The sequence below is a fragment of the Equus przewalskii genome, chromosome 15 (assembly GCF_037783145.1).
Source record: "Equus przewalskii isolate Varuska chromosome 15, EquPr2, whole genome shotgun sequence".
NCBI lineage: Eukaryota > Metazoa > Chordata > Mammalia > Perissodactyla > Equidae > Equus > Equus przewalskii.
Window position 1 is genome coordinate 23,667,342 of NC_091845.1, and position 26,910 is coordinate 23,694,251.

The 26,910-nt window shown below is 39.4% G+C and overlaps 1 protein-coding gene and 1 long non-coding RNA gene across 2 annotated transcripts in view; one reads left to right on the forward strand and one right to left on the reverse strand.

The window, feature by feature from the left end:
- SUCLG2 (succinate-CoA ligase GDP-forming subunit beta) overlaps positions 1 to 26,910 on the forward strand; it is a 255,361-nt gene that overhangs the window by 175,267 nt on the left and 53,184 nt on the right. The gene's annotated exons all lie outside the window — the stretch shown is intronic.
- On the reverse strand, positions 1,348 to 8,098 carry LOC139076136 (uncharacterized). The gene is made up of 3 exons (XR_011527426.1): positions 7,901 to 8,098; positions 6,954 to 7,155; positions 1,348 to 2,907 (listed from the first exon to the last, which is right to left on the reverse strand). It is a non-coding gene; the product is annotated as an uncharacterized lncRNA (long non-coding RNA).

Sequence of the window (26,910 nt, forward strand, 5' to 3'; positions counted from 1 at the left end):
CAATAGTTATAACCAAAATTAGCTTTGAAAAATTCCTTTATGTTCCCCATACATTTTAATATCTTTCGACACTGGAGTCCCAGTAGTGTGGTCAGATGCTGATCCACTGAGCATTTGGGCATGAATAATAGGTGCTCATTTCCTCTCATCTCCCTCAGGGACTTGTGTCTTTTGAATGGAATGGCAGTGGGGTCACCCACTAGATTTTACTCATCTAAAATTTTGACTCTTTCTTGCCCACTTGCTTGTTCTGTCCCTATGCCTGTATAGTTGGATTCATATAAATTAAATGTGTGTATTCTGTGACTTTGATGTATGAGATGAGACTAGATAACATGCTAGTGAAGGTATGAAGAGAGCAGGGAAAACCAGGGCCTTAGACATTGTTGCAGAGTATTCTTGTCATGTATATTATATAGGTTTTTTTTTTTGAAATATGCAACTCTCCAATCAGAAGGATCATTATATGGTTGTTAAGAGCTTAAACTTCAGTGACAGACAGAGCTTAGTTGAATTCCATCTCTGCCAGTTCCCAGCTATGTGACCTTGGACAAGGTGACTCACCTTTCTGTACATCGCTTATTTAACCTGTAAAGTGGAGTTAACTTGTGGTATTAACGTGAAGTGCTTAGCACAATGCCTGGCACTTGGTAGTCATTCCATAAAAATAGTGGCAGTGGTGGCTCTCTTCAGGGTGATGGTTGTTGCGGTGCTCATTTATATAAAGGGGCAATTGGGCAGCCTCTCCCACCAGCCAGGCACTATATGATCTAGTTGGTAAGAAAAGGGACTCTAGAGCCAGAATGCCTGAATTTGAATCCTGGCTCTGTCACCAGAGTGTGGCCTTTGGCAACTTACTTGATCTGTTTATGCCTCGGTTTCCTCATCTGTAAAATGGACATGATTTAGTACCTACCTTAGGTTTGTGGTAATGAATAAATGAGTTAATATTTGTAAAGCCCTAAGACCACTTCCTGGCACATAGTTAGTGCCTATATAAGTGTTAGCTGCTGTTATTAATATTTATTTTATTCTTTCACTTTGGTACAGTTAATTTTTTTATTCAACAAAATAATTATTTATTGTGTGCCATGTTTTTGCCACTCTGTGGGGCGCAAGGACATAGTGAACAAAACAGAGACCATCCTCCTTGTATGGAGCTTACAGTACGTGGGCCAGAGAGACTTCAAAAAACTGTTTCACCCGTTTTCTAGTTACAGATAGTGACTGTGAGCAATGCTGTGAAGCAGGTGCTGGAGAGGACACTGGGGTAAAGAGATGCATAGGATCTAGACTTTGCCTTCAGGAAAAAAACCCAAAAAACAAAAAAACAGCCGAATAGAGATAGTTTATAAGGACTTGTATTCTCTTACTTGGTTGCTGATTAGAAGCCGCTGGGGAGCTTTTAACACTCCGCACCCCCAGTCCATACTCCAGGATGATTAAATCAGAGTCTCTTGGGATGGGGCAGTGGGGTGGGGGTGGGGGGTGGTGTACTGAGGCTCCAGATTTTTTAAGCTCTTCAGGTAATGCCACGGTGCATTTGAGAGTTTGAGAATGAGTGATGCAGAAGGCCTTACCCTGGGAATGTGGGCCTACAATTAGATACAAGGGGGTTTGCATGCATTTGGAGATTTCAGGAATCATGACAGTTGCCAGGGAACATTATAAGTAGTTATTCTGGTTTTAGAGATGTCTTCAAATCAATCACAAGAAGATGCTCTTGGCTTCTCCATAAGACCAGAATCCAGAGCTGGAACCAGTTATCCCCATTTTGCTGAGTATGAAATCATTTAGATCCCTCTAATAAAAACATCTATGAATTTCAGTTTTCCCTTCTCTTAACTTATAGAAATATTGGCTCATGCTACCTGAAGTCATCAGTCTTCGTGCATAACCTAACTTGATGGCTCCATGGCTAGGAGAATATTATGAGGTAAACCTGGTTCATATCTTCCGTGAATATGGACCTGACTCTTGGTTTCTCAGAATCAACATATACAACATTCAAAGTTAAAATTATGTTTATGAGGGGCTGGCCCCGTGGCCGAGTGGTTAAGTTTGCGCGCTCCGCTGCAGGGGGCCCAGTGTTTCGTTGGTTCGAATCCTGGGCGCAGACATGGCACTGCTCATCAAACCACGCTGAGGCAGCGTCCCACATGCCACAACTAGAAGGACCCACAACGAAGAATATACAACTATGTACTGGGGGTCTTTGGGGAGAAAAAGGAAAAAAATAAAAATCTTAAAAAACAATTATGTTTATGAATTAGTTGCACATAAACACATAAATTGAGTCCAATTGAAATTTCATTAAGCAAAGAGGCAAAATGAGCTTTGCACAGAGAGAGAATGCATATTGAAATTCTTGGTTCTAAGAGAGTTTTCCATATCATATCCCAATGAAGTTATCCTTCTGGACAGTATTTCAGATTCATAATTGTGTGGACTTTCAAAAGAAAAAAAAATCAGCTGTAGGGGAGTAGATGGAGGGAAATGTTTGTGCAAAGTATATCATGATTGGTGACAGAATTTGAGTGCTCCATGCTCAGCAGATCACTTAATGTAAAGGTTACATTTTATGTAAGGTTACACCTAATGTAAAGACTTAACTAAACACTCATACCATGTCAGGGGTTGCAAGCTGTGACTCGGGCGCTCAGTGTAATGTGCTTGGTGACATTTTGTTGATTACGTGTGTCATTTACTTATGTTGCACTGATGCAAGAGGCATGACTGTTAAGACTCTTGTGCTTACCAGTGCACATATTAGCGGTCCGTGATACTTATGCTTTTATTCATTGCTCAGTAGCACGCTCTCTCCTTTTCCTCCTCTCATCTTTTCAGACCAGGGCAGGCAATGGCAGTTGCTGATCGATGTCTTTGCCTTGTCATGGATGAGCAATTCTGAGGATGGAGAAGATGGAGGCTGGTTATATGTGGTTTGTGGGGACCACTGTGTCAGGAACTGGAAAGAGATGAAGTCCCAACCCACACACCTTTTCTCTTTCCTTTCTTAGGCCCAGAATGGGCTGTTGCTGAGGGAGAAATCTATGGAGTGGAAAAGGACCAGATATAAGCCTGTAAGAATTGTGAATGACCTGGACGCTTGTATGGGGCATTAAAAAAAAACACAAACTGTTAAAAATAAATTAAAGGAGGGCTACATTAAGCCAGTAAAGTATGTGTTTAAATCTGATTTTAAGCGAAGCTCCTTAACAAAACTATTTTAAAATTTTATATGCAACAGTATTTTAGAATTGGGTGAGACGTTCTAAATATAAAAGAAAGGATTATCATAAGGCGAGTTAAATTTGAGCAAATATAGGAAGATTTGGCATGTTCTTCTGAAAGGGAGCCAAACCCTTTTATAGTCACCAAGCAAATCAAGTCTTCTCTCATCCTGTCAGCTACTTGGTATATCCACAGAAATCCACAGAACAAGACCAGCAAGAACACAGCAAATAGGCTTCCTTTTGGGGCGTCAGTTTGAAGCATTTCAGTGCAGCAATATTCCTCTCTTCAATGTAAAGGAAATATAAATTCTAGAAAATTTAGTATGTCAGTGTTTTCCCTGCGTCTGTCATAGTTTCTTTGACAGTATATTCTTAAAAAGTAATGACCACAAGAAGATGATGCTGACTTTCTCCCATTTTCCATCACTAAGGACACCAGTAGTAGCCCCTTTTAGGGAAGAGCAGCACAGGCTTGATAAGTCAAGAGGTGAACTGTGTTCCATTTCTTTAAAGCTCATGGTTTTAATTAAACACCATTCCCAACTTTGTTGCTATGCTTGGCAAGCCTGGAGGAGTTCAGGACTGGTAGTGCTCATACTCAGAAATTATCTGTAGTAAAAACCTTATGTCTTTCCCAAATGAAACTTTTTGTTTTAAATGAAGTTAGATGAGGGGCTGGCCCAGTGGCATAGTCGTTAAGTTTACATGCTCCACTTTGGTGGCCCCGGGTTGTGGGTTCAGATCCCAGCTACAGACCTACTCTCTGCTCATCAAGCCATGCTGTGGCGGCATCTCACATACTCAAAATAATAGAGGAAGATTGGCACAGATGTTAGTTCAGGGCCAGTCTTCCTCACCAAAAAAAAAAAAAGATGAAGAAGAAGAAGTTGGATCAAAACTCAGCCCAACATGAAGTATGCAATGTCTATTCTTACACACATTTTACTTTGTAGTCAAGAGTCGTAATGATTACCTGGGAGCTTGGTACAGAAGAAATTTTTTTTTAAGTGTCTAAAACATAGGCCTTAACACTCATTCTTTTTAGAATTACAAATTAATTTCTATTTTACTAATTTTTAAAAAACTTCAGAAGTGTCTATGAGAGTTATTTCATTTCCTAAATAATTCAGTGCCATAATTTAGTATATCGTCACTATGGAGGATTTGGAATGTAGAAAAGCATATAAAATAAAATAAAATCACCCATAATTCCTTAGCTCATAGATAACTATTATTAAAATTTGTCCTGTCTGCTTCCAGTGTTTTCTTTTTTCTTTCTGTATAAATACACATATGTTTTAAATTAAAGTTAGAATCATACCATTTTTTCTGCTTAACAATATACTGAAATCATTTTACCACATCATTAAATATTTTTCTGCAACAAGATTTTTAGCAACCTTATCGTGTTCCATTATGTGAATACACACTTATATTTTTAGTCATTTTCCTGTTAGTAAGACATTAAGCTGGTTTCCTATTTTTTGCTGCCACCATAATGTGATCATCTTTCATATTTTTGTGGTGTAAGTTTACAAATGGATTTGGAATTATGGTGTTTTTATTTCCCTTTTGGAGACACGGGACTATATTAAATGTTTCTTTTGTTAACCCTAGACCTAAACATGGAAGAATTTTATTCTTCCTGTCCCTCCTTAAAATGGTACTCTGGTGACTTATTCACTTAATTGAGCTTGGTTGGCTTTCATGAAAAGTCCCCAAACAAAGCATTTTGCTAAATGATCCCAAATGTTAAATAAAAACCAATTAACAAATAGATGCTTAGACATTAACAGATGTCTTCAGAGGGTCTGTTTATAATTAAACCAAATAAATCTTACTGTAATAGTGACAGTTGCGTAAAACCAAATTATTATCATCAAGGATATTCCATTATAAAACAACCCAGTAAACAGAATCTGTGATGAAATATAAAAATCATATAAAAATCTAGTATATCTTGTAATAAAAATGTGCCTGTCAGATTTTGGATTTGGTACTAAATATATGCCACTTTGTGGTTGCTCTAAACTTCGTATCCAGCGAGAATGCAAACAAGATCTTTTGTAAAAAACTTTTTTTAATGCAAAAGTCAATAACAAAATATGAATATGTGAATTTTCTAGACTTTACTTTTTCCATATATTGAAGTGATGGATATTAATGTTTCAAAAGTACCTCAAATTAGAGTCAAAGGAAGAGCTTGTTTGCTCTGTTTTGTAGGACTCATTTTATGGATTTTCATGGATGGACAAAGTAGATGATTGAGGTGAAATGACGCTTGGTTTTTTCACTGTTATTATCAATTTATAGTGTAACATTGAGTTATTTTCACTCATTTTGTATGTTTTAGACCAAGACCATCAGGCACTCTAAACACATGGAAGATTGTTTGAATATTTTTTTATAGGTAGCAATTAGGATAATTTTGCAAATATCTGTGTGTGTATGTTTAATGTGTTTCCTTTAATCACATTATGGCCTTTCGGAGAACAAGTTCCTCCCGTCCACTTTTTTTTGACATGAAAATAACTATTTTTCACATGTTGATAGGATTACCTTCATGTTTTACGTTATAATTGTATCTACAACATAGTCGGTTTTTAACTATATGGAAAATAACTATACTTTTTGACTTAACACGATGATGTCTACTATGCATTACTGATGTTATTTTTTTTTTCCTGCAGCAGCATTGGTTTATACCATTATATAAATTTCAGGTGTACATCATTATATTTCGATTGCTGTGTAGATTACATCATGTTCACCACCCAAAGACTAATTACAATCCATCGCCACACATGTGCCTAATCACTCTTTTCCTCATGTCTGCTTTTAACTCAGAACTGCTATGAGGAGGAGGAAAGCTGTGGATCTGATTTGTTTCATTAAAGCACTTTTCGTTGGCCCGTGTCCTGTGGGTGGAGTCACGGTGTCCACTTAGAGGATCCAGAGCCCACGCAACTTAAGGTCCCTTTCAGAGATCCTGCCTGTGGGTAACACAAACCAAGCTTCTCCCTAAAGCTGGCAAATCCATTTTCTCTCTACTTTTCATCCTCATCATTTCTCTCCCACCTCCTTCTTTTGTATCTAGCCCCAGAGAAAAGCAGGACCCATGTAGACTGGACAAGTTGTAGCCATTTATGGAGTAAAGACCATATCTTCTCTGTCTTTCTCTCTGGCTACTTTTTCTGTTACGACAGAAAAGTGAGGTTTTCTGGTTTCAGTGGAGTGGTAAGTTCAGAAACTTGGAGTGACGGTTGGAGTTGGAGCTTGGGGGTAGAGGGAGCAATGACGATGTTCTAATGTCTTTAACTTAACTTGGGTAAAGAATCCCTCCACACAGTCATTCTATCTTAGTAAGACTTGGGGGCTCTCACCTCAGCTAATAATAGAGGTCATGGTGCCTTGGCTTGCTTTGTTGGCACATCATTTCCCTCATTGGCCTCGTGCGGCAGCCTCATCGTCAACGTGGAGAGACTTCAAACTTCCCCGGCTGCTCTGGCCAAACGCCATTTTAATACTATCCTAGTAATACACTGCTACTATGATTTTTAATAATTATTGCTAGAGTGATTCTTGTTTATCTTAGAAAATACATAAAAGCAAACAAACAAAACGAATGAAGACCACTCAGATCCCAGTGCTGTTAGCAACATATATATTCTCCAAGTTTTTCTCATCATGGTATTTTACCATCCTGTCGTTTCTTACCTCAGGCAGCAAAGTGCTGGTCTCCCTTTTTGCACAGTGTGTCCACCCTCCCGGCCAGCAGCCCTCCTCATGACAGAGGCACGGAGCATCTTCCATCTGCGACAGCTGTGCTTGGAAAGCAGCTCGTCTTTCTTACGTGTTTGGTGTGTCGGGTGGGGACAGCAGTGGGCATCTGTCCATCTAAACGGTGGTCATGAAAACGCTGGACATTTTAGAGAAAAGCATATAAATGAAATAAAATGTAGTTATAGACCCGACAGAAACAGAAAGCTCAAGCAGAAGCTAAAGTATAAGAAGCTTATTATGTGCACATCTTTGGCCTGAGAAAACCACATGAAATGTGAAAAATTCATTTAAGTTTCTTATTCAAACCATGTTATCCTTTTTGTTGTATTTTCTTTAGTTTGTTACATTTAGCCACATTCTGCTCCCTGAATTAGGTCAGATTTATTTATGGACTATACACTTAAACTCATGGTGTGAGTTGTAAAGTTTGAATTGAGAAAGTTAATTCCCTGGACACTGTATTCATTTTTTTCTTTTAAGCTAAAAATCTTCTAGCCTTTGATTGTTTTATGCCAGTTGTTCCAGAAGCTAGACAACAGATGGAAGAGGGGGGCCTTCCCAGCTAATTTTACAAGATTAGCTTAAGACTGACTCTAAAACCAGGCCTAAGGTAAAGGTTGGGTTTCATTTCAGGGCATCTTGCACTTGAATCTCTAAGACCTTATGTCCAGTTGGATTCCCCGATGACTTCCTCAGAGACCCACCTATGACAACCACAGTGACCACAAATCTCTCACTCCTTTGACTTAGCTGCCATTGCTTTCAGGCTACATTCCCAATGCCCACCATGGAGTATGAGGCTCTGGATGAGCTAGCCCCTGCCAACTCTCCAGCCCACCTTGTACCCATCTTTATCCATTTGGTTCAGTTTGGTCACTGACCTTCTCTCCCTTCCTAGAATGTATGAGCACATCCCCATCCTCAGGACTTTGCTTGGGCTGTTCTTTCTGCCCCAAACTCTTCCCCTCTTGTGTTTTTCTTTCTTCTACTCACTGTTCAGGTCTCAGCCTAAACATAATTATGCAGAGAGCCTTCCATGAAGTCCTCAGACCTGCTTTCTAAAGGCAAGTGTACGTTCCTAGTTATGACTCTCAAATTATACTCTACTTCTTGTTTGATTATGTAGTCATAATAGGTAATTTTGTATTTAGTTCTGTTCCCATTATCCATTGCTTCCTAACAAACCACCCTCAAGCTTAGTGGCTTAAAAGCAGTTTATTCTTATCTTTCATGGCTCTGTGGGTTCGCCAGGCTTCACCAGGTGGTTATTACTTAGAGTCTGTCATGCAGGTGTAGTCATTGGTGGGGGGAGCTGGACCATCTGAAAGTTCAACTAGGCTGGACGTCCATGATGGCTTCCTCATGCATCTGGTGCCTCATTCCTCCTTGTCCTCTCTCTTTTTCTTTCTTGCTACATCCCATGTCATCACTCTCTGTGGTTTAGCCTTTCACAGCATGGTGGTCTCAGAATGACCATGTATAGTGACTGGCTTCCACAAGGCAGGAAATGGAAGCTGCCAGGTCAGAGCTGGGAGTGTCACTTCTGCCATATTCTATTAGTAGCACAATCACAGGTCCCTCCCAGATGCAAGGGGGTTGGAGAAAGACCCCATCTCTTAATGTGGGAGTGGCAGAATCATATTAAAGAAGAGTATGTGTGAGGGGAGACATTTTGTGACCATCTTTGAAAATGATCTAATTTCCCATGCTAGACTATGACCTTCATGAACTCAAGATCTATGTCTTTCACTATATTGGCACGTAGTAGGTGCTGGAAAAATATTTTTAAGCAAAGAAATGAATTCGCTTCATGGAAAAGTCTTAGAAAAATATAAGTTGAAGCCAGGAAACAAATGGAAGTGGGCCGAATCTTTTGCCTCTCCCCAGGTTAAAGTCTGTCGTCTTCCTTCCTCACCCCTATATCTTCTAGAATTTGTCACCACCCAGTAAGCTTTTATTTCACATATTTGCCCCTCATTTTGCACTTGGCTGAGCAACTGTATCATAGTTATTTCCTCTCCCATCTGTTTTTCCCAATAAAGTTTCTTGACACTTGCATTAGATTCTTCAGGGTACTTGGCTCCGTTTTAGACAATACAGTGTGGTAGTTAGGAACCTGGGCCACTTACAAGTCAACCTGAGTTGGAATACTCAGCTCTCTCCTTCTTAGCTACATGACCCTGGCAAGTGACTTAACTCTTCTAAGACTCATCTTTTTTTCCCAGTAAAATGAGTGTATTAATAGAAACAGTTCGACAGGGTTGTTATGAGTATTAAATGACATAAGACACATAAAGCTCTTAGCACATACTGTTACTGTCCATTTCTAATAACTTTACACTATTATGTTACGCTAATATAGTCATCACTCAATAGATGCTTATAAAGTGAATAAGCATTTTATAGTTTTCAAATACTCCCTTTCAAGGACATTCTACCCTATGCATGTTCAAGGTAAAATTATGGTTTAAGTTTCCAAAGATATTATCCTTTTACTAAAACTCTATTTGAAAAATCTGTCATCCCAGGCCTTTCTGTTTTATCTTTTTTCCGTATTATAGGAAGACAGTGGATTGCTTTTCTCCTCACTTCACCTGTCAAAGTTGTTCTCTCTAGAGCTTCAAGCAGGTGTGATATGCACTTTGACCAAACCCTTTGCACTTGGTAAGAAAATTGTGAGAAACTGAAAAACTTCACATTCCTCAGTTTTTGAGATTAGAAAAATATATCAAGAACCTATTATTTTGATTTATAAAGTTTAAGAGATTCTGGCTAGGATAATAAAACTCAGATTTCAGAGGCTAATTATAGAGTTAAGTGTATTTACATACTTGACCTCAAGAGGTAAGAGAAAAGCAAAGTTGTGGAGAACATTTTAAAATTCTACAGAGACTTTGCACTCCAGAAGTCATTAATTAGTAAATAAGGTCCCCATCTCTGAATGTGTATCATGGTAGATGTCCCCTTTCTCAATTCTTAAAAACAGATTAAGTATTCCTGCTTTTCAGAGCCCTGGCTTGTATCTAAAGTTATAATGGACCAGATTTAATATACTTTTTCCCCCCAGGGAAAGATGGTTAAGGATTTATGTTAGAAAGGAAAGTTTGCTGCCTCCTTTTTCTAAGTGGCAAAGCATGTTATATCCTTTTATCTTGGATGCTCAGACGGATAATATTTCATACCTTACCATCCATGCGTTTCCTGCTTGTAAAATCTATCTGAATTGTCTTTATCATCCTTGCTTGCACTGTGGCTGAGCCATCACTGTTCACCAAAACCTTAGCATTTCTTCCTGGAGATCATAGCACTTGATCTAAAAGGAAAAAAAAGGAAAACAAGACACAGGTTTTGCCACATAGAAATCGATAGTGACAAACTTCAGTGCCATTTCATCTTGCCAGGTGCCATCTTGATAGTGCTACTGCTTTTCCATGTTAGTAATGGCAGAACATCAGATTAAGGTTCCCTCACAAGAGACCGGTATAAATTGAGTTTATTTTTACTGCCTAAAAGCTACAAAGCCAGTTAGATACGTGGAGGCAGTCAGCCACAAACAAATCAATGTTCTAGAAATTCCTTCAGAGTACCTGGTGAGTTAATGTCCATTTATTAAATCTGTATTTTAAGAAATAGGTGTAAGAACTGATCAGCATTTAAATTCATTTGTTAAAGCACAGTACTTAAGCAGAAATCCAATCTAAGGATTGTGTATGCCACTAAGAGTTCTGGTTGCTGAGAAGTGAACTAACTGGGAATTTGTAAGGCTGAGTCCTGATTCTTACTCTAACTGTTAAGTAGCTGTATAATATTAGGTCATTGTTTCTCAAACTTGAGCATGTGTCAGAACAACCTGGAGGGCTTGGTAAAATGCCAGTTGCTGGGTACAATTCCAGCTCATTTTCTTTAGTGGTAAGTGCTAAAACAATAAAACAGGATGAAATGATAGTGAGTATGTTGATCAGGGTCCCAGACACTTCGAAAACAGGATTCCTTTGCAAAGATGTTACTGAAGGAAATACCTTTGAAAGAAAATGAGGAAGGAGCCAGGTGAGGCTGGGAGAGCTATAGCCTGCGATGCAGGTCTGACCCTGAGTGAGAAAGAAGGAAGGAAGGTTGGGTAGGGAGGCATCCTACACTGGTGTGCAGAGTGAGGTAGGTTTGGCAGGGCTGTCGGGGAGTCCTGGAGCCCAAGTCAGCCGATAGAGAAGTCCTGTGTCTCCTGGAAATGCGCCTGTCTCCTTGTCCCTCCATGCCTAGTCGTTGGCTGGGAGCAGACCAGGGGACATGTGGCCTTGGCACCAAAGCAGCCAGTTGCACTCCTGTGGTTGCAGGACTGAGGTGCATTCTCATGGCCTCACCAGCAAGGAGGCAGTTACTTTAGGTGGAGTCACCAGGGAGAGCCTCTGTGAGGAGGTGACATTTGAGCTGAGACCTGAACGATATAAAGGAATTAATCTATGGTGATCTGGGGTGAAGTGGAAAGAGCAGGGGAAGGAAGCGCAGACTGGAAGGCAGGAAACAACACAGAGTATTCCAGGAGCACAGCGAGTGAGGAGAACTGGGAAGGAGGTGAGAGTTGGGGCCAGCTCGGGAAGGACTTGTAGGCCGAGTTAGGACGTGTGAATTTTATTCTAAGTAAAATGGGAAGACTCTGAAGGGCTTTAAGCACCAGAATGATGAAATCTGAGACAAAGATGGGAGTATGTATTATAGAAAGGGAAGAGAGACAACAAACCAGCTTGGACTCTAGATAGCGTTCGTGTAGGCAACCCCAAACTATCTGCTTTTGAATTACTTTTTCTCCAAGGCTTTAGGATCCTGAAATATGGTGGGTAGTATACTTATATTTCGGGAAATAACTACTGGTACCCTGTTTTCATTCCCCCCCATAATGTATTTCAGCCAGTTGTTTTGTCGATTTATCCTGGTGGCTTCCACTCATCATGTGACCTGTTTCTCTAGTCTCTGCCCCCTTGATTTTTAACACCAGGCTGTGCATGCAGCCTCACCTTTTAAGACAGCTTTCCCAGACCTTAACCATTGCATTCAAACCAGCTGAAGTACTAATCCACCAATGTCATTTCTCTTTCTCTATATTGTCTCAGAAATTATGTGTAATACCATTCCGAAGGGCAAACCCGAAGTAGGACATTAGTTAATATATGGAGGCAACTTTTAGAGAAAAACATATGAGTGTAATTTGGCTAAATTTGATTAATAAAAATAATTTCTCCTATTGTGGCAATTCTTGTGCGGCCCCCACCCTTTTTCCCTTAGAAGCCCAGTATCAAGAAAGTTTTGATTTGGAATTGGGAGGGTCTAGACTCCTGCTCCACCCCTGAGCACACTGGTCTGCCTTGAGCTACAGAGATCTTTGACATTGGCTCTTTTCCTGTGCCTTTGGATTAAATTTTCAGCAGTCACGTAATGTTAACCTAAAACAAATAACACCCAGTCATTTTACCAGCAAAATGGGTTTATGTGGGAACAGCAAAGAATTGCAATTTGGGACATGCAATCTATGGTGAACCACAGGCAAGTCCAGAGAACACAGGAGAGGAAGTTCTTTCTAGAGGAAAAGGAGGAGTTGGGAGGGGCTCTTATAAACAGAGAATCCATTGGAGGAAGCTGGGTATTGAAATGTAGTGGCTTTTCATCGGCTGAGTTGTGACAGTCTCTCATTGGCTGGGCTGTTGCCAGGCAAGGAGAAAATCTTCCTCTCTCCAGGTAGGGTAGAAAAGTAGTGTCACTTCTTGTCAGAGATACAAAGTATGTCTCTTACTGTTGGGGTCTGTAATTGATGTTGAGTGGTACATCCATGAGAGCTCTCCCTTCTGGTCTCTCGACTCCATTTCAAAAGAGGTTTCTGTTTTTTAATTTTCACATAACTGAGAGATGTTATTATGTCCTGGCACCAGAGTGTAGAGTAAATCCTAACCACGATGATTGAGATTTGTAAATACATGCCTTAGAGCTGAGGATGTCCCCATTTCAAAGGGATTCCAACTACAAAAGGTCTATTCCCAAGAGGGGTGTGTGCACACACTTAAAATTTCACTCGTGTGAGGACTTCTCACCTTCTTCCAGTCTTGATTTTTTCTGTTCGGTCACTGCATGGGGAGCTCTCGCAAGCCAGGAGAAGTTGGTGCTTATGCTTTCAGTAAAGCCCTGATTGCCCTGTCAGTCAGAGTGCTGAGGAACTGGGAACTTCCGAGATTGATGCTTGACAGAATAATTAGAAAAGTGTCACTTTCAGTAACCATCCGAGCACTCTCTAAAGGAATGGGCCCGAGCCAGGTCTCTGCTGTCCACATCTGGAGCTTAAAGGTTCAGGAAGACAAAACATAGTGTGTCATGGGAGAAAATTGCCTCAAAGGCACGGGAAAGGATGGCCCTCCAACTCCTAAACAATGACACTCCATTGCCTGGCATTTGCAGATGTGTTTCCCTGGCCGCCTGCCAGCACTGACTATTTTAATACCTACCTGAGATTATTTTACTCTCTGTCGGTTGTTTGGCTTGGAGTGATGTGTGCAGACAGCTGGCGAGGCAGCTTTCTCCTTGACCTTCACATAGGGATGACTCTTTCTTTCTCCTCATTTCAAGATGGCCCCTGGCCCTTGAATAACCTCGAGATCCCAAAGCTGGGGTCTTTCCCCTATAGTTGCAGTCAGCTTGATCAGGGCAATGTTTTCCAAATTTATAATATCTCAAGTAGGGTGGGACACCAACATGAACTCATGAGAGAAGACAGGAAAAGTGTGGCCTCATAGACAAATTAATTAATTCAAGAAAAGATAATTTATGTACTCTTCTCCTTATTTTATAAGAAAATATGTTAGGGAATTTAAGCCTTAATAAGAAAATATATGGAGGTAAAAATTGGTCCTATTTTACACCCTGTGTTATAAATGGTTTCCTTTTTAGAAGGAAATTAATTTCTCTCTATGTGCACATCTGTATGTGTATACAGATTTTTAACACTTCCCGCATACCAGAGTTTCTTGACACAGATCTGAGAAATGCTGACATTGCCCATCATTACCGTTTCTTCTTTTAATAAGCATAGCAGCAACAAGGATAACAATGAGGAATTAACATTGATAGGAGTGTTCTGTGTGTGAGGTAATGTGCAAAATACATCATATGCATTAAAATATTTGTATTTTAAAAATCGGAAAAATTTCAGTGATGTTTAGCCGCTTTGTTACATACACAGTTTCAGAGAGGGGTAGTAATTACTTCATCCCCCACTTTTCTTTAGCTAAAGCAGTCAAAGGGCAGAAACCACCACAGCACACCCTCAAACCTACCTCTTAGGACTTGCTTTTTGTGCATTTTTTTTTAGAGATTGGCACCTGGGCTAAAATCTATTGCCCATCTTTTTTTTCTTTCTTCTTCTTCTTCTTCTCCCCAAAGCCCCCCAGTACATAGTTGTATATTCTAGTTGTAGGTCCCTCTCATTGTGCTATATGGGATGCCACCTCAGCATGGCTTGATGAGTGGTGCTATGTCCGTGCCCAGGAGCCAAACCAGCAAAACCCTGGGCCATCAAAGTGGAGCACAGGAACTTAACCACTTGGCCACAGGGCTGGCCCCAATATGTGTTTTATCTTAGTATTGCTTATAAACTTGAGTTGATCCCCGTTTTCTGCAGACTAAACTCTAAACTCCTGACTCAGAGATTCAGAAGCTTGTATCATCTGGGCCCAGACAACTTTATCTTCCTTTACTAGCGTAGACTAGATCTACTGTCTGTTCTAGAATGTTCTTCCTCCTCCTCTGAACTCTGCCTGCTTTAGTTATCACTATGTCCTTTGAAATCTTCCCAGATAGTATAAAATGGAGGGGATCTCCCAAATCAGTGGTTCTCAACTGGAGGTCATGTTGTCCCCCAGGGGACATCTGGCAACAGCTGGAGACATTGTTCATTGTCAGTTTGGGGTGGGTGTGCTACTGGCATCTAATGGGAAGAGCCAAGGGATGCTGCTTAACATCCTGCAGTGCACAGGACAGCCCCCTGCAACAAGGAATTGTCTGGCCCAAAATGACAGTAGTACCGAGATTGAGATATAGTCTTGATGTTTCTAGATGGAAGGTACTTTTTTCTGATTTGTCTCTGTCTTCTCAGTCCCTGATAGCTGTGTATGATGAAAAACATATTGAAATAAATCCACAAACCTCTTCCTTCACAGAATGCCATCTTGCTTTGTGCTGCTCCTGTTATAGTTATATGGAAACCTAATTACATTTTATGTTTTTACTTGCCAGAATACCAGAGTCAGTTAAATGTAAAATCTACACTTAAGATTTTAAGCAGATTTATGGAGTTGGCAAAAGAAAATGAGAAATGAGTTGGCTTCGATGTATGGTTAGTGTTCAAAACCCCGAGTCTCGTTCAGGGTGTGAAACCCATGTACAGCACGGCTAATTTGTTAATGATCATGTTTTAGTTTTCTCATCTTGGTCCTTGGAAGAGAAACATAAAAAGGCATTTTCTTAAAAGCCCATTAAAAGAAAGGGCAGTCCTTTGTCATAGGATTTTCAGTCATGCATGTGTGTATGGAATGTCATTCAGCAGAAAAGACGAGACTCATGCCTGACCTGGGTCAGAGAATGTACTGGGGACGTGCATTGAGTGAACCTGAGTCCCAGCTCCTGAGTGCACAGACTTTAGGCAAATTACTTACCTCTCCCCCCCAGATCTCCCTCCCCATCTATAAAAACCCCAGAGAATGCTCACCAAAATGTTCATATTGATTGTATTTTCTCAGATTGGTGGTATCTTGGGGGTCATATTTACTTTCTTCTTTTCTGTATCATATGTGTTTTTCCTTCTCGGTGGACATGTATTATTTTTGCAGTAAAATCAGAATCCCTATTAACCTACAGAGCCAGGATAAGAAGCCAGATTTTCTAACTCCTTCTCTAGGCCTCTTAAAGCCAGTAGATGAAAAGTAATTTTTAGAAACAGAATCTTACCATTGGTTCAAAATTATAGAAAATTATAATTACAGTAATTAAAGCATTCCAATTATTTGAACCTTGGTTTCCTCAACTGTAAAATGGGAGTGTTAACGACCTCATCCAGGTCATGATTAATGCTGCTGTCATCAGGAGGCTTTGGTGGTATTGCAGTTCTGTCTCTTCCTTGTGAAATATAACCTTAGAAAAGTCACTTCCCATCTCTGAAGTCAATGGCTTCTCTGTAAAACGGAGTTATAAAATCCTGGCAAAGTTGATAGGAAGATTGATTAAAATAAGGTATAATAGGGGCTGGCCCCGTGGCCGAGTGGTTAAGTTCGCGCGCTCCGCTGCAGGTGGCCCAGTGTTTCGTTAGTTCGAATCCTGGGCGCGGACATGACACTGCTCATCAGACCACGCTGAGGCAGCCTCCCACATGCCACAACTAGAAGGATCCACAACGAAGAATATACAACTATGTACTGGGGGGCTTTGGGGAGAAAAAGGAAAAAATAAAATCTTTAAAAAAAAAAAGTAAGGTATAATAGCACTTCACAAAGAACCTAGTGTTCAATAAATGATAGATACTGCTACTAATTTCTGATATCAGTACTAGTTATTTTTGTCACTTTTATTGTTACCATCATGTGATTATTGTGTGAACCAAATTAAAACTTTTACATGGAAGTTCTTCAGATTTAAGGTATGATTACCACTGTCATTGTTTTTAGCTATACTTCTACCACTGGAAATTATAAGACCTCAATTGGGGATTATTTACTCCCAAGACATGAATTGGTACAAGGCAGAGACTATTGGGATATCCAATGTTAATTCTTTATTTCTTCCTTAGTAGCAGAATCTCAATGGAATATCAATTCTGTGATATTTCAGCTACGAGGAGGGATTGCCTTCTGGCCAATGAGATGTAAACCAAAGTATGGGATGGGACTTCTAGCAAGGCTGTTCTTAGGAAGCTGAAGCAGCTGGGCAGGGCAGACTTTTTCCTTTTCCCTTCTCCTTGTTCTTTCCTGCTGCTTGGAATGCCTTTATAATGGCAGGAGCTCTAAGAGCACTCTTGGACTAAAAGATAACCTTAGGATGGTAGCCTTGTATAGTGGAGAAGGACGATCAGAGGGGTCTGAGTCCCTGATTGACTTCAGGCAGTGACGTACCAGCCCTCGACTATCTACCACCAGTCTTTTACGTGGGAGAATACATATTTTTATGTTTAAGTCCCTATGTTTCTTTGTTTAAGTCCCTACGTTTCTTTGTTCTTGACTGCTCCAATCTTGCTACTCAGAGCTTTGGCATACCCTCTTTCACTTGTCATGGAATACTGCCAATATTTTTGTTCTTCCCTGGTAAAGTTCTCTTCCAGTATAACACAAATAAATAAGTTGATTCGATTCTAAGCTGGACCCTTGAGCAAGTCAACAAACAAGAGCCTTCAGAGTAAGTGCACAGACCAGCGTATGTTGTTACTTGACATGCATTTTAGGCTCACTTTGAAGACGAAATAGTCATGGAGAAAGGAGTGATGGCCTGTGAAGTAGATCTGCTCCCTGAGTTCCATCAGTTTATGGGCCCCCAGTCCAGCTGCTCATCTTGTGGAAGTGTGTGGTATGTGGTCTGCTGTTCAATAGGGAGTTTATAAAGGTAGTACCGGTATTTCCTTAAAGCTGTTGTGGTGTTTTCCTCCAAACAGATGGTTGTAGTGTGAGTCTGGTAAGTTCTTCATATACATTGACTAGAGAAAGGCTATAAAGAATATATTTTCATTCCAGGATACAAAGAATGCTTAGTGTTTTTTCCCCTCTACTTAAATGTACTTTGTCCAGCAAGCTATGTTAGCTCGAATGGTAGAAAAAGAAGAGAATATAAAAATGTGATAACTAATGCATATTAAAACACATACATAAAACAGCTGCCCTTTGAATGGTTCACTGGCCACCAAGATCAGGTGCAGGCTGAATTAAGAGCATTTGGATAATTGACCTTCCGTGTGAATAAATTAGAATAGATTAGATTTGATTGACTACATAACAATTTAAATATAAAAAAGCCCCTTTCTCTTTCTAGGCTACTTTGTTGTGTTGGGTCTCAAAGGTGATTAACCATGTCTTTTTCATGTAGGAAGACTTTCCTAAATGCAAATAGCAGACTAGAAAGGAGATGGTACATGTGTCATTTCTTTTTTAATTGAAAGACTCAAAGGGCTGTATGACAGACTGGCTTGTTTAAAGACATTCTAGAAGGGCAGCATGTTTAGGATGCGTTCGAGTGCGTTGGACCATCCCTTCCAGCCTTGTGGGGTTGTCCCTGTGATTCTGATTGCCTGGGAAATTGGGATGTGATGTTTTCAGGGTGCTTTTTGCCCTTCTGACCTTTGCTTAGCCGAGAATGCATGCCCATGCGTGAGATGTGATGTGAAGAAGACCGTGCTATGTAAGCAGCAAACAGACTCCTTTAAACAGAGTCACGGAATTGCAGAGCTGAAAAGGATCTTAGACACCCAGTGTGTTCACTCGCTTTGCCTTCCAGATGAGGAGACTCAAAGCCAGTAATTGGAAATGCTGTCCTCGGATCAGAAACTGAGCTGCTGGGTATTGGATATTGTACAGAATGGTTCTTATCCACAGAAGCCCTAGCCCTAGCTCTGCACTTACTGATATATGACTTATTCAAGTTAGGTAAGCCTTTCTGTAGAAAGAAGATGAGTAGTACCTCATTTTTAGGGTGGTTGTGAGATTGAAATGAGACAAATGTCTATAAAGTACTGTTTCAGTTATTATTGCTGTAGCAAACCACCCCAAAGCTTAGTGGCTGAAAAAAACAACCATTTTATTTTCTCATAATTCAGCAATCTGGGCTGGGATCAGTGGGTGTCTCTCCTGTTCTCCTTGGTATTCTCTCTATGGCTACGTTTGGCTGGCAGATGGGCTCATGTTTGAGGGCCCCTCCCTCTCAACATGATCTCTCTGCACGACCTGTTCTTGGGGCCTTTCCAGCAGCGTAGTCAGACTTGTTCCATGACACCGCAAGGCTTCCAAGAGGACAAAAGCCGAGACTGCCAGGCCTTCTCAAGGCACAGGCCTAGAACTGGCGCAGCGTCTCTTCTGCCACATTCTGGTAGCTAAAGCAGGTCACAAGCTCAGCCAAGATCCAAGAGGAGGGGACTCCAATAAGGCATTTCTAAGTGTTGACATGGTTCAATGTGGGACACCAATAAGGCAGACCACAACAAGCACCTACCATTGTATGTGGTACATACTTAAGGCCCAATAAATGTCAGCTGCTCTCTCTTGATGTAGTAGTAGTACTAAGAGTTGTTTTTGTTGTTTTGTTGTTTTTATTGTTAGAAGTAAGCATAGATGGAAAATAGTTCATACAGAAGTTTTGAGAGATTTAAATAATTTTATTTCTATATCTCTTGGTTTAAATCTATAACATCACTATCCACAGTTTACCTGGGATATCTGCTGTATAACTACAGATGGGAACATTTTCTTTTTTTTCAGCAGGGCATAGAATAAATTCCCTAATTCAGTAATTCTCCAGTAAGTTCACCGATGCTCTAATTCAAGCAGGTCTGGGTTGGGAGAGAGATTCCTTGTTTCTAATTCAATGTGACATTGAGAATTATAAAATTAAAATTGTCCAAATGAGAAAGTTAATTTCTGCATATTCTCCCCATCAAAGGTATTTTACAGGGCCAGCCCAGTGACATAGTGGTTAAGTTTGCATGCTCTGCTTCAGCAGCCCAGGGTTCACAGGTTCAGATCCCAGGTGCTGAGCTACATGCCGCTCCTCAGCCATGCTGTGGTGGCGTCCCACATACAAAATAGCGGAAGATTGGCACAGATGTTAGCTCAGGGCCAATCTTCCTTACCAAAAATAAATAAATAAATAAATAAATAAAAATTTACAGTTCCAATATATATCACTTCACAGCATTACATTTTTAGGAGCAGCAAGAAATTAAACATTCTCCACTTTTCCTCCGATGTGATTCCTCGCCTGTTTCCATGTGATTTTCATGCCGCTGATCTTGAGACCCACACTTTGAGAAGCAAGGCTCTAGTCTACAACTCAGAGGGCCTGGTCTCAATCATTAGCAACATCTAAAAATGGATATCATTAGGAGGCACCATTCTTTCATTCAGAGCAAGTTATTAGATTGTTTTGTGGAGGATATTTGAGAAATGTTTGGATTTGATGAGCCTTTCATGTCTGATGTTTGAGCACGGTTATTGTATGACTACTTGAATGCTTTCATTTTTGCAAAGCTCTTTATCCTTCTAATTATAAAAATTATGCATTCACAATTTTAAATTTTCAAAGACTACATAAACTATAAAGGAGAAAGGAAAAATAAACTGGAGTCATTCATGTCAGCATTAATACTTTGGTGTGTATTTTCCCAGACTTTTCATTTTAATATTTTCCCCCAAACATTTTTTTCCTCTCTGGCAAATATGTGCATTTGCTTTTAAATATTCACAACTGAGAATCTTCAAGAAACTTTCAAGTTTAGCTATTTTTCTTGAGAGAGACACCATGATCTATTTTTGCTAATATGTTTTAAACTTTGCATTATTTATAGTCTCTCCTTAGAAGCTTGAAATTAAATTTTCTTTCCTTACTGATTTTGATTCTTTCCTGTCGAGCTTGCATTGATTTCACCGCCCTATGTTTCTAATGAAGCCTGAAATTACTATACTCTTGTTTGAGCTGTGTGTTTTTTCCTGTGCCCTCACATACCATGGACAGCACAGCAAGTCTTCCTGTTATCAGCAACCTCTTTCCCTACTATCTGTATTCAATCCAGTGTTCCAGAAAGACCTTTGGTTGAGGGTTTATACTGGGACTGAGTAGGCAAACATCTTGTTCAGTAACATTTCAGAGCACTGATTTCCTTCATAGAAGAACCTATTTTTCTGTGGTTTCTCTGTTATTTCCTCTCTGAGACCTGCCTATATTATAACTCTTGCATATAATAGGCCATATATTTTTGACCCAACTATTTGTTAATTTGATTTGTAATAAGGGCAATGAGTCCTATGCAGTTTAAGATATTCGGATACTGAGGAGGAGTGACCCTATGGCCAGACTGAATACCGGAAGTCCCACACCATACTTTTGTTTACATCACACTGGCCAGAAAGCAGTCACATGATCCCAAGTTGAAAGAGAATCTGAAAAGTGTCATAGAATTGGCATCCTGTTGAGATTCTGCTACTAAGGAAGAAGGGAAGAATTAATGCTTGGTATCCCAGTAGCTCTGCATTATGCCAATTAATGTCTTGACAGCAAATCATCACTGATTGAGGTCTTACTACTTCCAGTGGTAGTAATGCTATAGCTAAAAACAATAACAGTGGTAATAATACCTTAAATTTGAAGAGCACTGGGCAAAATAGTGCCCTGTACCCCAAATATCCCCAGGGTGGAGTGAGAGAGGTATGGTGAGGACCTGGAATGTTGTGATGTTTTGTGATAGATCAAAACGCTGGGTAGCAGAACCAAAATGAAAAGGCTCACCCTTTCAGGTGCCCATATTTGAAAGTCTTTAGTCCTCATTTTTTTTCACTTTTTCTGCAACATCTCTGTCCTGTCAGTGTTTTCCTCCACCCTATGCCTGGAACACCTTATAGTGTATTTTGATTATAGTGATTATGCTAATATTGAGAGTTATAAAACTGAAATTGTTTAAGTTGGAAAGTTAATTTTTTTTTTTCTTGAGATTGGCACTGAGCTAACGTCTGTTGCCAATCTTATTTTCTTCTTCTTCTTCTCCCCAAAGCCCGTCAGTACATAGTTGTATATTCTGGTTGTATGTCCTTCTAGTTCTGCTATGTGGGATGCTGCCTCAGCATGGCCTGATGAGCAGTGCTGGGTCCATACCCAGGATTCAAATCAGCAAAACCCTAGGCCACTGAAGTAGAGTGTGCAAACTTAACCACTCAGGCACGAGGCCAGCCCTGGAAAGTTAATTTCTTTATACTCTCCCCACCAAAAAATATTCTCCATTTCTAATATTGTATCACCTTAGAGCATTCCATCTTTAGGAGCAGGAAGAAATTAACCAATCTGATTCTGGAAAGTAAGCTCCCTTTTTAGTCAAAGGATTTAAACCAAGTTGGTTAGGCAAACATGAAAGATGCTGATGGTGATTTATGCCTCACATCTCAAGTGTATTGTCAAGAGCGAACTACTGCCTGACCTGCAGTAGAATGGGCCTGATGACCTCTCCTTACTGAAAGGATGGGGAGGATGAGCCAGAGATCTCTAAAATGTCCTTTTTATCTTAATCCACAAAGCTCAGTTTCAAGTTATAGATTTAAAAATACTTGCTATAAATCAGAGGCAAATGGATATATAGAGAGACAAATAAGATATATATAGAAATGGAAAATTTGGAGTAAGTAAATCTTAAAGACCAAACATGATAAAGTAGACCTAAGAACTATGTGCAGTGTGTGAACTTTAGATGGATCCTGGTTTGGGTGTGTGTGGCCGTAAGATATTTTTGGAATAATTGGGGAAATTTCACTGTGGACTGCATATTAGATGATAATATGGAATTGTTCATTTTCTTGGGAGTTATATTGTGATTATGTAGGAGAATGTTCTTATTCTTAGGAGAGGCATTCCAAAGTATTTAAGGCAAATTGTCATTATATAGGCAACTTGCTTTGAAATAGTTCAATAACAACAACAACAAGTACGTATCCATATCTATAAGTCTATATATATATAGAGAGAGAGAGAAATAAAGGTAACATGGCAAAACATTAAAATGTATTAAATATATGTTAATGAATTAAATAGATTAAATGTAGGTAGAGGATATATGAGTATTCAATACAATTATTTCAACTTCTCTATATTTTTCTATATATTTAATGTTTGTTATAGTTCAAAAGGTGAAAAAGTATTGCTTAATCAACACTGGCACAACCACAGCCTGTTGCTCATGCTGTTTCAAAGCTTGCATTTGTTTATCATTTATTAAACATCCGCTGTATATACCAGGTACTGTTCCAAGCACTGGAGATGTATAAATGAGTAAGATTCTGTCTCATTACTTCAAGAGCTCATAATTTAGTATGTTTCTTTTACTATTTTTATTCAGTTCTAAGCCAAATTCTTATAAAATCTTGGGAATGAAAATAAAAATTTGCATCTGCCTATGCCTAAGAACTTTTTAAAGCAGTATATATTTATTTAAGGTTGTCAGTCAGCCCTGTAACATCTAATTTTATTAATAAGTTTTGTATGAGACCAATAGGCAGTAAAGGATATGTAATGGATAAGTAAGGTGGGGGAACATAAGAATGTGACAATAACAAATGAGATACATTTCTAACATTCTAATAGAAATAGATATATTTCTAAATATATTTCTAACATTCACAGTAAGAATTGTGTTTGAACTGGAAAGTCCCATTTGTAACCGGTATACATGTGACCAGTGAACACACAAGGGCCATGTGGGTCTTAAGAGCCATGTGGTGATGTGGATCCCACATCAAAGAATATCAAGAGTTTCCTGCTACCTGAAAATAGGAAAGCTTTTTTTCCTACTTTCTAATTTATTGCTGGGTAACCGGAAAGGCAAAAAGAAACAACCCCACCCCCAAAACACCATCACACTAAACATTTTCTTCACATTCCTTCTTTAAAGAAGAAAATATGTAACTCAAACATCATAGCATCGGAAGTCTGGTGTGGCATTCCTTGCTGATCAGCTACAAGGTAAAGACAGAGAAACATGTGGAGGATGAAAGGCGATGCAGAAGAAATAAATGATGGATTTCAGGATTGTAGTAAGTTTAAGAAACTTAACGGAAAGAGAATAGGACCGTCTGCTATAGACCTTAATCTGTGATTCCCTTTGAAAAGGAAATAATTCTAGAGGCTTCCTTTAAAGCATATTAAATTACGTAGTTGCAAAATGCAAGTAATTTGGCTAGTAGACTCTTCTCCATACCCACAAGATCTGTAAAATTAAAATGGTATTCATAACTTGTAAACAAAGCTACTAATTGAAATATAATTTAAAAATGCAGACCCGAGTAGAATTTCAGCTGCTGAATGACAATTAGTTGAATTTATTGCATGTTATCTCTGAGACACAGGAGTTTCTTGGGTTGGATTTAGTAGTTTGTACTTGGTAGACAATAAATATTTGAATGGAGAGAGGGATGAGAAGAAAGGAGGGAGGGAGGGAGAGGTTTTTTTTTTTTTTCCTATTTATTTATTTATTGTTGCTGAGGAAGATTCGCTCTGAGCTAACATCTGTGCCAATCTTCCTCTATGTTTTGTAGGTGGGACACCTCCACAGCATGGTTAGTGAGTGGAGTAGGTCCACACCAGGGATCTGAACCCATGAACCCAGGCCACCGAGGCAGAGTGCGCAGAACTTTAACCACTAGGCTGTGGGGCTGAGCCCTGGATGTGGAATTATTTAGTAAACTTGATAAGGAACTTGTCATAATTAATTTTTAGACTAACTGAAAGTTACCTCTTATACATATAAGAAAGGGTTTGATAAAGAAATTAATAGAAGAAAAAGTATTTTTAATCTGTTAAGAGAACATTGCTATCCAGTTAAGCAAGATAGAAGCACTCATTTATATAAGATCAATACACTAATTACACTTTTCTTAAAAGCAGGCCCAAAAGTTTAGAAAATATTCTGGTAGATATAATTCATGGCTATACATGGAATATGTTTGAAACTTATACAATTTTAAAATATCATGATAATCTGTGCTATTTAGTGTATATTTTGTTCACTCCCCAAGTTAATAAAAAGTAATGAGATCTCCTACTGGGCAACATGAAGTGGGGAGAAAGAATTATAGGAGTTCTTGAACTTGATTTTATTAGAAGCTCCTGGGGAGTTTTTGGTTTTGCTTTTTTCTTTATGGAGGAGGGAAGTCCCTAGAGAGTCTTTTCTGATTGCTTTGGAGTGAGGCTGCCAAAGTATCTTTCGCCCGTTCCCATATGGTTCTAATGGGCTCAGAATAACTGGGCTAGACCAAGAATCAGTCAGCCTGGCTTCTAGACCAGACACTGACATTTTTTTTTTCTGTGACCTTGAACAACTCATTTGCTTATCTTTATCCTTATTCTTCAGATTCCTCATCCTTTCCATAACGGGGTTGGAGTATATCAGCAGTGATTGTAAGCAAGTTGTTAAACAATTGGTAACTTCAAATTGGCCGTGGTGGGATTATTTACACCATGGAAATTGGCACACACTACCAATTGGGGTTTATGCTCCCAACCCAGAGCCAATTTACCCACCTATCACAGATTATACTATTGTTAAAGTCCTTTCAGAATTTAAGGCTCTATGATTCTATGGTCTGTTGCTTAGAAAGTAACCTTACATCATAGGGATTCTGAGAGATTTAGCCATCGTTTAAAATTAACTGCATGATATAATTGTCCCCAGAAATGAAAAGTCTAAAGAAGAGAATGAAAATTTGTATCTATCAAAACAGTCATTTTAATAGAATATCTTTCTGTTGATGATGATGTCAAGAAGCTGAAGAATTCAAGGATACTAGAAAGGTCATGCCTGCTAGGGAAGCATAATGTGAAGTTGCTAATGCCTAGCTTGCAGTATTGAAGGTTCTCCCTTATAGATTACTTAGAATCTGCAGGAGTTTTGTTTTATCATTCCTTTCTAATAACTAGATTTTAGAAATATTTCATCTTGGTTGTCTAAAGACTTACTTACAAAAGTGAAGACTTAATGTTTCACTTAATTTATCAAACAGAATTTTTTTTTTTTTTTTTGAGGAAGATCTGCCCTGAGCTAACATCTGTGCCATTCTTCCTCTATTTTTTGTATGTGGGATGCCTCCACCGCATGGCTAATGAACGGAGTAGGTCTGCACCTGGGAAACAAACCCACGAACTCGGGCCACCAAAGTGGAGCACATGAAACTTTAGCCACTCGGCCACAGGGCTGGCCCTATCAGATGGGAATTTTGACCTTGCAAGTATTGATTCATTTATTTAACTGTCACTTATTAAAATATTTGAGCACTTGTCACTGAGGAGGTGATATTTCAGTTGTGTCTAAATGAATGAGTATGGTTTGGATAAAGGAAGGGTAGGAAATGCGTTCGTGCAGCAGAAACCACAGACCGAAAAGCATAGAATCATGAAAGGTATTAGAAGAAACACACATGAGCTGACTGAAGGCTGCTGCAAAAATGAGACAGTGAGTATAAAGGTTCAATTATAGAATCTAGAATCAGGCAGATATGGGCCAGTTTTTGAAATTTTCTCTGCTACCATCTGCTTGCCTATAAACTGAGAATAATAGGAAGACCTTCCTCTTAGAGCTGTTTTGAGGAAATAGGAGATAAGCAAGTGAAATTCCTAGCACAGGGTGCAGCATATAGGTAATACTCAATAAACCCTAGCTGCTAGAGTTGCCGTGAGGCCAAAGGGGTGAATTAGGGCCCAGCTGTGAATGGCCTTTCGTGTCATGCTGAGGTCTTTAGGCTCAGTGCTGTAAGTAATAGAGATTGTAAATAGTTTGTTCAGACAATTGTGCGCTTGTATGTTAGGGACTAGTTAGAGATGAGGAGGAAACATGAGGATGGGCCAGTTACGTTAATAAGACTTCCCACAAGCAAAGGAGTTATGAAATGATTATATTATCTTTTAGAACAGTGTTTCCAAAACTGTGGATTGAGACCTCTGGTGATTCTTGAGAGAACTCTCTCTAGGTGGTTAAATAACAGTATTAAATAACTGTATTCCTGGATAGAGGGAAGGATAGAAGGAGAGATGTGTGATAAAGGAAATATACCAAATGCCAGTTGGTGGTCTCTAGATGGTGGGTATGTGGGTGCTTTCTGTTCAATTTTTTCAATTTCTCTGTTTGCTCGAAAAT